The sequence below is a fragment of the Rhinopithecus roxellana genome, chromosome 4 (genome assembly GCF_007565055.1).
Source record: "Rhinopithecus roxellana isolate Shanxi Qingling chromosome 4, ASM756505v1, whole genome shotgun sequence".
NCBI classification, from domain to species: Eukaryota; Metazoa; Chordata; class Mammalia; order Primates; family Cercopithecidae; genus Rhinopithecus; species Rhinopithecus roxellana.
Genome location: NC_044552.1, coordinates 21,697,585 through 21,710,919, shown reverse-complemented (window position 1 = coordinate 21,710,919; position 13,335 = coordinate 21,697,585). Strand labels below are relative to the sequence as shown.

The window sequence follows — 13,335 nt, the reverse complement described above, 5'->3', positions numbered from 1 at the left end:
CAAGGCATAAAAAGAATGATACACCAGAACCAATTGGGATTCATTCCAGGTATGCAAGCCTTGTTCAACCTTCAAAAATCAAGGCAATTTATTACATCAAAAGGCTAAAGAAGAAAAATCATATGATTATATCAATAGGTGCAGAAAAAGCATTTGACAAAATTCATCGCCAATTCATAATAAAAACTCTACTAAACTAGGAATAGAGGGGAACTTCCTCAACTTAATAAAGCACATCTACAAAAAATGCCACAACCAACAACATACTTAATAGTGAGAAACTAGTTTCTTTCCTGCTAAGATTAGGAACAATGTGAGAGTCTTCACTCTCACCATTCCTATTTAACATCGTGCTAGAAGTTTTAGCTAATGCAATAAGACAAGAAAATGACAAACAAAAAATAAAGACAATGTGATATTAGTCAAAGAAAAGATATATAAATCAATGGAATAGAATATAGAGAGTCCAGAAATAGGCCCACACAAATATAGTCAACTGATCTTTGACAAAGGAGCACAGGCAATTCAATGGAGAAAGGATAGTACTTTCAACAAATGGGGCTGGAACAACTGGACATCTACACGCAAAAAATGAATCTAGACACAGACTTTACATCTTTCACAAAACTTAACTCAAAGAAGATCACAGACCTAAATATAAAATGCAAAACTATAAAACTCATAGAAGATAACATAGAAGAAAATCAAGGTAACTTTGAGTTTGGCAACAGCTTCTTACATGCAATGTCAAAAACATCTTCAATAAAGAAAAAAATTGATAAGCTGAGCTTCATTAAAATTCAAAACATCTGCTCTGCAGAAGACAAGTAAGAAAACGAAAAGGCAAGCCACAGGCTGTGAGAAAATATTAGCAAGATATGTACCAGATAAAGGACTGGTATGCAAATTACACAAAGAATTTTTAAAGCTCAACAATAAGAAAACAACTCAATGTAAGAAATAGGCAGATCTAGATGGTGCAAAACCTTTTCTAACCTAGACTTTAAAAGTTGCATAGCACTGTGTTTGCACATTCTGTCAATGGAGGCAGTCACCAAAGTCCATGCAGGTGTAAGGAAAAGTGACATAAAATATAATTTGATGGGAGGAGTTGCAAAAAAGAAAAAGTTCAGGCATGTTTTAAAACTGTAAAGTCCATATCTTTATCTGCATGATTGCACAAATCCATATACATATTTTTTCTTTCAATGTATGTGTGTGTATATATGTGTATATATATATATAGATGTATAATCATTGAAAGGATTAAAATCACAGAGAGTTTTTTCTTGTACACAACTGAACATCAGTAACATTTGGAGATATTTGAGAAAGCCACACATATCTGGAGATTAAACCACGGAGTTCTAGTAACCCACAAGTCGAAGAAAAAATCACAGAGAAATTAGAAAATACTTTAAACTGAATAAAACTGAAAATACTACATATCAAAATTTGTGGGATGCAGCAAAAACCATGCTTAGTGGGACAATTTTAGCATTAAACATATTAGAAAGGAAGAAATATTTCTAATCAATGTTCTCATCTTCTATCTTAGAAACTTAGTAAAAAGGATGAGCAAATTAAATCCAAAGCAAGCAGAAGAGGAAAATAATAAAGAGTAAATGCCAATGAAATAGAAAACTGAAAACCAATAAGGAAAAACAGTAACATCAAAAGCTGGTTCTTTGGAAAGATTAACAAAATTGATAAATTTCTAGCCATACTCTTCAGGAAAAAAGAGAGAGGAGACACACATATCACAAGTGAGAGTAGGCTGGGCATGGTGGCTCACGCCTGTAATCCTAACACTTTGGGAAGCTGAGGCAGGAGGATTGTTTGAGCTCAGGAATTCAAGACCAGCCTGGGCAACATAGCAAGACCCCATCTCTATATTTAAAAAGTAAAAAAAAAATTTAAAAGAGAAAGAAAACAAATGAAGGAGTAGATATCACTAGAGCTTCTACAAATAATAAAAGGACACAAGGAAATGTTATGAATGTATTTCACCAATAACTTTGACAACATAGATGAAATGGAAAAACTCATTGAAAGACACAAAGTGTATCCAAGAAGAAATAGATAATCTAAATAGCCCTATATCGATTAAATAAATGAAATCCATGCTTTATAACATTCTTACAAAGAAATAAAATCTGGCCCAGATGGCTTCAAGTAAATTCTACCAACTATTTAAGCAATAAATAATATCAATTTTATACAACTTATTTCAGAAAGCAAAAGAGGAGGCCACACATCTGAACTCCCTTATCAGGTCAGCATTACCCTAATATCAAAACCAGACAAAGCCATACAAGGAATGAAACTGCAAACCAGTGTTCCTCATAAGAAGAAAAAAAATCCTTAAAAATTTAGCAAATCAAATTCAACCATTTATAAAATGGTAACACATCATGACCAAGCAGGACATTCCTGGGATTAAACTCCAAGAATCCAAAGTTAGTGAAACATTCAAAGGAAAGAAAAATTGGATTTTAAAACAAAAAGATACCTTTTACAAGAGCTTCAGAACTATGAAATACTTAAAGGTAAGTTAAAAAATGTGTGTAAGACCTGCACACTGAAAAACTGCAAAAGATAACTGAGAGGAATTAAAGAATACTTAAATGAATGGGAGAAATACCATTGTCACTGGATGGGATAACAAACAGTGTAACACAGTCTACCACCAGAAGCAATAGTCCAGGATGTCAATCTACTACATAGATTGTTTTGGTTTTTTGTTTGTTTTTGTTGTTGTTATTGCTTGCTTGTTTTTTTGAGACAGGGTCTCACTCTGTCACCCAGGCTGGAGTGCAGTGGCTCAATTGTGGCTCCCTGCAGCCTTGACCTCCAAACACTGTGACTGGATATACTGAGATTGGGATTCCTCGGGGGTAGCCACATCAGGCAACCATATTTCCAAAGTCAACATTGCCCAGCATGTGTTGCAATGCCATGTTTCCCTTTCATTGGAGGGCACTACTTAAGGCCCAAATACTTTCATTAAGCAGGAGTACTACCCTTCGTTGAGTTGTCCTTCCTGATGGTCCTTTTGTAGTTGTTGCTTGAGTTATTCATTCTAGTGCTTTAACACCGCCCCTCCCACTCTGGGTGCCTGGAAGTGATAGAGAAGATCAAGTTCATTGTACACCATAGAAACATGCCCATTGCTGCATTATCTGGGCTGTGAAGAAGGTGCCTTGGTCAGATTAGAGTCTGAATGGATATCTGAACACATGGCAGATGTGTTTCTCCAATATTTCGAATTTGTTCTTCTTTAATGTTGTGTAGTTATTCTGTATCTTTTGCCTTTCTGTATACACTTTATGATCTATTTGTCAATATCCACAAATAACTGACTGAGATGTTGATTGGGATTATGTTGTCTCTATAGATCAAATTGGGAAAAACTGATACCTTGATAATACTGAGTCCCCCTAACCATTCAAAGGGAATATCTCTCCATATTTCCTTTGATTTCACCATGTTGGCCTGGCTGTTCAATTATCCGTCCAACAGTCACTGGACCATATGGCTGGCCCATTTATAACAGCCCATGAGTCTATAAATAAGTAGCAGGGAGTTGCTGTTGTAGTGGCCTGCACAGCCATGAGTACCTCACAGAGTTCAGCACATTGGACAGAGGGTCCTCATCCACTCTTAGTCAAAATGTGGCCACCATTGGGGTGGAGGACCACTCTTCTTGCATGTGTCCTGACTTTACTCCCTCCAGAAAGAACAATTAGGGATGGGGCCACAGTCTCCTGGTTTTTGCTATGGTTGAGTGACTCTACATACCAACAAGAAGAGTTGAAGGGGAGAAAGGAGTGGGGGTTCAGATGTTTATGGGGTTTCTGGACACTGAGGTTTTAAAGACGAGAATCCCGACTTCTCACAAGGGTAGAGGTAAGCCGATAGCATTGGAGGGCTTCAGGATTGACACCATGATCCATGCCAGGCAGGTGCTTATATGCTATGGTTGGGGCCCTGCCTTTGAGGAAGATCTTGTCTTATAAAAGCCTCCAAGGTCACTGGACAGGACCATGTTGTCCACATCTTGTCAGGAAGCAGGATCCTATTTCCACCTGTCTATTGCCTTCACACGCAAGACAGTTATGACTTCATGGACAGTTTTCTAGAGCGGTCTTTCTCTTGGGGAAGCCGCCCACAGTAGGGAATACAGCCCTCTTGTTCCTATCAAAGCAAACTAAGAATGGGATAGGTTTATTTCAATCTCTGTCCTGCTGGTTCTGTCATTGGGTGAAGGCAAAACTAAAGCTGCAACACCGGGTTATGGTTAGTTTTCTCAAACTGCCCCAGTCGGGTGACATTGAGTTTGTACTCCCCATCACCAAACAGACACATCGACCAGGCTGCATGAGACTCCCCAGAGTTAGAGAAGATGTGACAGCAGAAGCAGAGATCAGTGATGCAGCCGTGAGTCAAGCAATGTGGCAAGGAATGGATTCTTCCCTAGAACCTCCAGAAGGAAAGCAGCTCTGTCACACATTGATTATCTCCCTAAGACCCATTTTAAACTTCTGACCTCCAGAAATTTAAGATAATGCATTTGTGTTATTTTAAGCCACTAAATTCATGGTAATTTTCAAAAGCTGCCATAGGCAACTAATAAAGATGTATGGTATTTGGTACAGACTGTGGTATTGTATAATACTGCTGTCAGTGCATTAAAATAGCATCTAACTCACAAAGGAAGTTGGTAGGGTTCTTGAGGGACTGCAGCCTCATTTTTCAGTCATGTTGTCTGTCAGTGATCCAGGAATCCAGATTTCATACGGAAAAGCTTAATGGGTGGGATTTTTCTTTCTCAAGCAGAAGTATATGGAAATTACAAAATCACCATGCTTTCTCTGAGGTTGAAGCTCAGGACCTTCAGATTATGAGACTGATGTGCCGCCTCCTGCACTAAGAAGGCACTCCTAACTGTCTTAGCAAATCCATTAATTATACTCTTTCAAGTTTATGTGAACTTTCTGAAAAGTTAGATTTTCAAAATAGAGTGTAAAATGAGAATGTATGCTATGTCATGTGTTTACTTCCTTCCAAGTATGTCATATGACTTATAAAAATCATCTCAGGACTTTCCCCTTGATTAAATAAATGTACAACACAGTGGATTTTCCCACTGTGCCTTAAACACCACTTTCTGCTGGGAGATGTTAGACTTCATTAGATTGCACACTACCCCCCACCACAACATGTGTAAAGATGTTACTAGAAGGTGACGTACAGACGCAAAGGGACTGAGCTGGGTCCACAGCCTGAAGACTCCCAGCCGGAAGCAATGACTGACACAGAAAGCAGATAAGCTCTAATGAAATCATAGCTGCAGGCTCGCCTGGGTCTGAAGCTGCACCTTCTTGCCTGCCAAAGTTCTCCTTAAAATCAATGTCCCTAACCTTGCCACTGAAAGATCTTCACAGGTCTAGAACTCCAGAATAGCATAAATAGAGGTGAGACAAGGGGGAAGAGATGAGGTGGAATGATTGAGAAGGGAGAAACAATATACAAGATAAAGCAATCTGACAAAGTGAAAATTGCCCAACGTTTGAAATTGTAGGGTTGAGGTGTAAATTTTCCATGTGCCATCTTAATTTAGGAAAAATAACTCACTCGACTCTCTTGTAAATATGTTACTTTAAAAAACTTCATTACCTGTGAAGTGAGATATCTCACTGTGTCGTTCATGAGACTGAGTACTTGATATAAAAAATTGTTCAGTGAATGCTAATACGTGATACAAATTCTGATAGTGAACTATACTGAGCGCTTATTATGAGCCAGGTGCAGTTTTAAGCAATTTACATGCATTTGCTAAAAATAAAAATTCTGCTTTTTTTTTTTTTAACTCTTTCTTTTATTTCAATAGGTTTTGGGGGAAACGGGTGGTGTTTGGTTATATGACTAGGTTATTTAGTGGTGGTTTCTGAGACTCTGGTGCATTCGTCACCAGAGCAGTGTACATTGTACCCAATATATGGTCTTTTATCCCTCACCCCTCTCCCACCCTTTCCCCCGAGCCCCCAAATCCATTGTATCAAAACATTCTGCTATAATTTTTAAAGGCAAGTTTTATTGTCTTGGTTTTACATATGAGGAAAGTGAGATCCAGTGAGCTTAAGTGCCTTGCCAATGACCCTGCAGCTATTAAGTGGAGCTGCTGGCATTTGAAATAGTCGAACTGGGGCTCCTTTAAAAAGGGGCAGCATCTAACGGGACAGGTGAGACTAAATAAGAAGATGAGCGGCGTTGGGGCTGCAACAGGGGAGAAGAGGTCGGAGTGCCAGCCCAGACGGCATTTGTGGGGTTGCAGTGAGCAGGCGACACATCCTCTTAGTGTCCGGAGAGGGTGTGAAGCTCCGCACCAAATACAAACTGGTCCTTGCCCTGAACTTTGAAAACTAAGGTCATGAACACATTCAGCAAAAAAAGCAGGTCTGTTTGCATAGTTCTTTCCACCCCTTTCACAAGAGGAAATCACGCACAGACACACAAACCAAGACGCGAGTTCCGGGTGGATCGGGATGAGAGCTCCTCTGTTTTCTGGTTGCCAACATTAAAAATAACATCTTGCTCCAGACCCCCAAACGCAGCTGACAAACTGGAGACTCTATCTCAGAGTCCTCAGAGACCCCGTGCTGCGTCGGCCTAGGCGGTGATTTCTAATCATGTTCTTAAGAACCGATTCTCTTGAGATTTGTTGGACATTAGGTACCGGTTTCCTGTCCTTTTACTCTCAGGTATCAGAAACAGGACCGGAAGCAAATACAAATCTCAGATGCAGGACAAGGGACTGGGACAAGGAACCTATTTACAGATTTTATCGGTGGTTGAGACCACTACGGAATCATTTGTGTAGAAATGCTCTGAGAAGAAAGTAATAAAACGCAGAATAATCTTGTGTCTCTTAAATCATTAAGATGAGTTCTGAAAGCCTACTGGCGTGGTAGCGTGGCCGAGCGGTCTAAGGCGCTGGATTAAGGTTCCAGTCTCTTCGGGGGCGTGGGTTCGAATCCCACCGCTGCCAAATTTATTGCAAAATGACTACGGATATCTAAAGCTCATCGAGGTTTGCAAGAGAAACGTTTTCCACTGCGAGCGCAAGTTAGGTGTTTAATCCTGATAATGGTAGGTTGAAAACCAAATAGTAGCTGTAAAATCAGACTGCCATCAGTCATATATAAGACTTCATGTCCAAGGGAGTATGTTCCTTTTTATGTTTTAAAAATGGTCATACAAAAAGTACAACTCACATGATTCAAAATTACAAAAATTTAAGAGTACGTACATAATGATAGTCTATTTGTGTACCCACCCCATCCTACCAGACACCCAATTCTGGCCCCTCGGGCAACCAGCCATATTAAAATCTGGAGTTCTATTCAAGGCATATTCTTTGCATATACAAGCCAATAGAAACACTATTTTTTTTCCACTATAAATATGCTTTCCAAACCCATTCTACTACACCTTGCCTTTTTCACTCTATGTATGTTGCAGTAATTTCCATGTCAACAAAGAAGGAGCCTCTTCCCTCTTTGTTTTGTCTGCATAGCATTCAGTTTTATGAATGTATCTGAATTTATTTCAGCAGCCTTTTTAAACAATATAAATGACGTTGCAATAAATTAACTTGTGTAGCCACATTTAATAGGTGCATGGGATTAGAAAACTTTCTAAGAGTGCAATCGCTAAATCAAAACGTATGTGTGTGATGATGATTTTGGTGGCTCTTGCCTCATTCTCCTTCCCTAAATATTGCAAATTTATTCTCCTATAGGACCCAGAAAGAACCTGTTTCCTCAACACTGTTACCAGCACAGAACATTGTAATAATGACAATTATCAGTCATTTAGCTCCAACTAAGCCCCAGATATTGTCATAAATTCTTAACATATATTGAGTCATATAATAATCTCAATAATATATAAGGAAGTTCATATAATCCACATTTTACAGAAAAGAAAATTGGAGTTGTAATCAATTAATCACACAACCGCAGTCATCTAAATCACATAGTTTGTAGACGGAGGAATAAGGATGTCAATGCCTGTGACTGAATGAAAAATGCCCCCAAAAGATATGATATACACATTCTAATTCCTGGAATCTCTGAATATTACCTTATTTTGCACAGAACCCCAAAAATGGGGTCTTTGGAGAATAAGTTAAAGATGAGGAAATTATCCTGGATTATCCGAGTGGAGCTCAAATACCATCACAAATACCTTTAATAGAGGCACAGGGAGATTATACAGTGACAGAATAGGAGAAGGCAATGTGACCACAGGGACACAGATAGGAGTGATGCCACCACAAGCCAAGGAATGCGGGCAGTCACCAGAGGCTGGGAAAAGGCAAGGACATATTCTTCCCTAGAGCCTCTGGAGGGAGCACAGCCCTGCCAACACCTTGATTTCAGACCGGTGATACTGATTTTGGACTTTTGGCCTCCAGAAATGTGAGAAAAGAAGTCACTTATTTTAGGCCACCAAGTTTGTTGTACTGTGATTTGTTACAGAAGCTACAGAAAACGAATTCAACATCTTTAAGTACTGTTCGGCAGCACTACCACAAACAACTGTTTTTGTTTTGCTGTTGTTTGCCAATCTGATAGGTTAAAGACATTATCTCACCGTATTTCTATAGTTTCATTTTTAAGCTTCCTTTACTTCTTACTTCTGTGCTGCTTTTAGTATTAAATAGGTTGTACCAACTGGCGACAACAGATTATGTTGGGTCTGCTGTCAACCTTATCTCAGGCAACAGATAGAAATGAAGAATATTAACTCTTTAAAACATAAGTTACAAATATTTTCCCCCCAGTTTTACTTGATGTTTTGTCACTTTGTTTATGCCTTTTTGAGGGGATGAGAGTACATCCCAGTGGAATTTTTAAAATGTTGTTTAATGCAGTGAATTATGTTAAACTCTTATTGTCTCTGAGTTTTGTGTAAAAAATTAGTTTTCTGTACCAAAGTTATATAAAATTTCTGTCTTGGCATTTATAGTAATTATAATTGTGGGGTTTTTTTTTTTTCATTTTTTACTTTTACAATTTGCCTGTATTTGGAATTTATTTTAGTCTCATAGCTTGAAGCTTTTCTTTTCCTAAGTGGCTGTCCAATTAGCCCAACATATGTTTTGAATAATCTGTCTATTTCTGTTGATTTAAGTTGCCAATAATTACAGTCTTAACCATTTTTTCCCCTTTTCCCCTCAACTTTTGGGTGCTTCCATTGGGAAAAAAAAAAAAAAAAAAACTATCTGGGAGGCCTAATTGGTTTATTCACTCTCTCATAATTCCTGAGCATGTCATTTACCAAGGCATATATTGACAGAAGATTCAAGTGTGGGAATTCAGTGTGTCTGTTGTTTACTATTCTATTTATGAAGCAGCAGAGTTAGCCTCAAACATATTACCAATCCCTGTTAATGTTTTTACAAATATAAATATTTGTTATTTTTACTTTTCTAAAAGTAATACAAAGTTGTAGCTGTTTTAAGCTTTTCTTATTAAATTAGTTGCACTGACTGGTGACAACAGATTTTATTGTGTCTCCTGTCAACCTCATTTCAGGCAACAGAAAGAAATGAAAGTGAATTCCTTTATTTTTAAAATCTGTCCCATAAATTTAATCCTTTATTAAAATTGTGTCTGTGGAAGATTCAAAATAATCTACAAACTATTAGAATTAATAATTAAATTTAAAAAGGTGTCTTTATACAGGGTAAGTATAAAAATGAATTATACTTTTAAACACCAGTTGTAAACAAGGACTGGGCCCAGTGGCTCACGCCTGTAATCCTAACACTGTGGGAGACCAAGGCGGGCAGATCACTTGAGATCAGGAGTTCGAGACCGGCCTGGCCAACATGCTGAAACTTCGTCTCTACCAAAAACTACAACAAATTTAGCTGGACATGGTGACATGACCCTGTAATTCCAGCTACTCGGGAGGCTGAGGCACGAGAATCGTTTGAACCTGGGAGGCGGAGGTTGTAGTGAGCCGAGATCGCGCCATTGCACTCCAGCCTGGGTGACAGAGACCTTGTCTCAAAAAAAAAAGTAGAAATAAAAATTTTAAAGTATAACTTATAATAACGTAAATATCAAATTTATAGGAATAAATTTAATAAAAGAATAAATGGAGTGTTATGCCATATGTATGGATTAAAAGTTTATCAGTTCTCCCTAAAATTTATCTAGCGGTCCAAAGGAATTCCAATGAAAATCCCAGGATAATTTTCCTTATTGCTTTTGTGGCAAAGAAATGAAGGTGATTTCTGATTTTCACCCTGAGCTCTGTAATTATAAATCATGGTAGAAACTTCAGAATTAATTGCTCAAATAATTCATTTTGGAAACAAGATTGAGATTCCAGAGAACGTTCAGATGTTTCCTTTTTTTTTTTTTTTTTAGGCGGAGTCTCGCTCTGTCGCCCAGACTGGAGTGCAGTGGCCAGATCTCAGCTCACTGCAAGCTCCGCCTCCCGGGTTTACGCCATTCTCCTGCCTCAGCCTCCCGAGTAGCTGGGACTACAGGCGCCCGCCACCTCGCCCGGCTAGTTTTTGTATTTTTAGTAGAGACGGGGTTTCACCGTGTTAGCCAGGATGGTCTCGCTCTCCTGACCTCGTGATCCGCCGGTCTCGGCCTCCCAAAGTGCTGGGATTACAGGCTTGAGCCACCGCGCCCGGCCAGATGTTTCCTTTAATCAGGCTTAAATGTATTAACCTTTCCTAACCCAGAGACACATTCAAATTGACTCCCTTGTCTTGCCAAGTGCAGCCCAGAGAACTAAGATACTATAAAATAGAACCTGACTGGTTGTGAGAGCGAGCTGAGATCAAGTCTAAAGAAAAATAAGCCCTGAAGATAATCTCTAGAGTGATGCTCACATTGGGAAGGGGTTGACGCTCTGGTCCTCTGCCCTCCAAATAGCTGCCTCCTGAGTGCAAATGACTGTCAGAACACCATATGCCCAACTCGGTAGTCTACGAGTCTCTTGTGGAGTTCCTTTGTTAGAGATTCCCCTTAGGACATTCGAACGACGAATCATTAAAATGATAAAAAGTAGTACCTGCAAAATTTAATTTTAGGAAACTTTATCACATTTGGAAAAAGTGAGTACTCTTGACTTTTACGTGTGGTTATCCTTGGACTAACTAAAGCATGAACGGTTCTAATATTTAAGCTGCCCAAAAACTTTTTCGTTTGTATTAGTTCCGCAGTGCCTCTAAGTAAGCAAAACGTAGTTTTGGAGTTTGCCCCTTTTCTCACGGCAAACTGTGGTAGAACGTAGAGACGTTATGCCAAGAATATTTTACTTAAAAGCAGGAATAGATTCTATAGTCAACGTTCTTTTACCTGTCGGCTCTATGGCTTAGTTGGTTAAAGCGCCTGTCTTGTAAACAGGAGATCCTGGGTTCGAATCCCAGTAGGGCCTCGATGTTTTCATTTTCACTAGAAAGCCAGTTCTTCGTTAACCTCTACTGTACCTGAATTCTCCACTGTACTCACTGTACTGCAAGTGCAAATACAATCAATTATAGGTTATGTGAAGGCAAAATTCCCAAGCTCAAAGAAGAGAATGAGAGCCTTGTGAGGTTTTGAATTAAATTCCAGCAGCAGATCTTTTTTTCCAACAAATATTTATTGAGCTTCTCTGTGTATGCACAGATTCAAAACCTATATAGATGTAGATTATGTCATCTCTAGAATCCAGTAACGTCCAGCTCTATAGCTGATTTCAGTAGAGTTCATATAAATTAATATACTACCATAAAGTAATAAGTCTACCATAAAACAGACAGGAAATTAGCATAGTTGCAGGGTCCTACTTGCTTTTTGAAGAGAACAGCAGGAAAATAGTTTTTAAAACCCTGTTAACTCTTTTATAAAATGAACTAGGAACACTTTACAGTGACGGCCAGTTAGAAGCTGTATTTGCCAGAGGCTGGTGCATCTCTGGGACTGGAACAAAAGTGCTGAAGGAATAGAGCAAATTAAGGAAAATTTTCAAACATCCAAAGCTAATAAGGGCCAATCTTACTTGTATTTGTTTACATATCTCATTATTTTGACCATTAATTCAACACAGATGTATTGACTGCCTTCTATGTGCAAGGTACTGCTCCAAGGCCAGGGGTAGGACAGTTTAATAAATGCCAACCCCTCACCATCCCTCCACCCCAACAAATTCTTACCCTCATGGACCTTATCATCTGGAAGACTATGGAAGATAATGAATAGATAAAAACATAACATAAAGATTATGTCAGATTGTGGTGAATTCTATGGAGAAAAATTAAACAAACAAAGAAGATGAGGAGTGTATGAGTAGAAACCGAAAAGATTTCTCTGCCCTTCTTATAAGCCACTAGCAGATCTATTTTTTGTTTTCCTTTATCTTTCATGAGAAGTGATCACAGGATGACTCTGCTTGCCATGTTATTCTAATAACCCTAGGTAACATCCTTAAATAGTTAATTGACTTTCAGCTTTACCTTTGCTGCACCCTATTACATGCTGCCCCTCATTAGATTCCGACCCTGGACAGGGATCCATTCGAAGTCACATCAGAATGCCTGGGTATATCCCTCAGCTGTCCTCTTTAATAACTATGTAGTTTAGGCAAACTACATAACTTCACTGGGCTTCACTTCCCTTGTTTGTTTAATGATAATGGAATTGTTATAAGAACGTTTTCAAGAATAAATACAAATAAATTACTGTTTAACAAAAATGCTTTCAGTAAGAGTCAGCATTATTATTATTTGAACAAACATTTTTGGGGCCAAGTGTTTAGTTCTTCAAACCACACTTTAAGCTCTTATTTCATTTTATGATAGAAATCCCAAAGCTTAACAATTTACTAACTTCTACTAGCAAGTAAACAAAATCTATCTTTTTTTCTATTCATACATGTACAGAAGCAATACAGAATTTTAAAATAATTAGGGAAATAGATCAACAGTTAAATAAAATAAGAAAGAGTGCATGAAAATGTTGGCCTCATATATTCTAATTGAGGTAGCAAACATATAGAAATTTACACAATAATAAAAATCAGGATCATCATGATTAAATTACATACCTAAAAGCTCTTCTCTGAATTAAATTATGCTACATACAAAAAATTTGTTCAATAAATATTCATTTTGGTGCATTCAGTGTGCTTTTGATTATGGCCACCAAGTATTTGGATATTTAGAAACACCTTAAAGCATTTCTAAGTTTAGCAATATATCTGTTTAATAGATAGAATTATGCTTCTGTTTTACTTGCTTTTTGTAAAATTTCTGAATCT

At 38.1% G+C, this 13,335-nt stretch overlaps 2 non-coding genes across 2 annotated transcripts; both read left to right on the top strand.

The window, feature by feature from the left end:
- Nucleotides 1-6,969: 6,969 nt before the first annotated feature.
- TRNAL-AAG lies at nt 6,970-7,051 on the top strand. The gene has a single exon. It is a non-coding gene; the product is annotated as a tRNA-Leu (tRNA).
- A 4,347-nt stretch (nt 7,052-11,398) lies between these two features.
- TRNAT-UGU lies at nt 11,399-11,472 on the top strand. Its single transcript has one exon. It is a non-coding gene; the product is annotated as a tRNA-Thr (tRNA).
- Nucleotides 11,473-13,335: the final 1,863 nt, after the last annotated feature.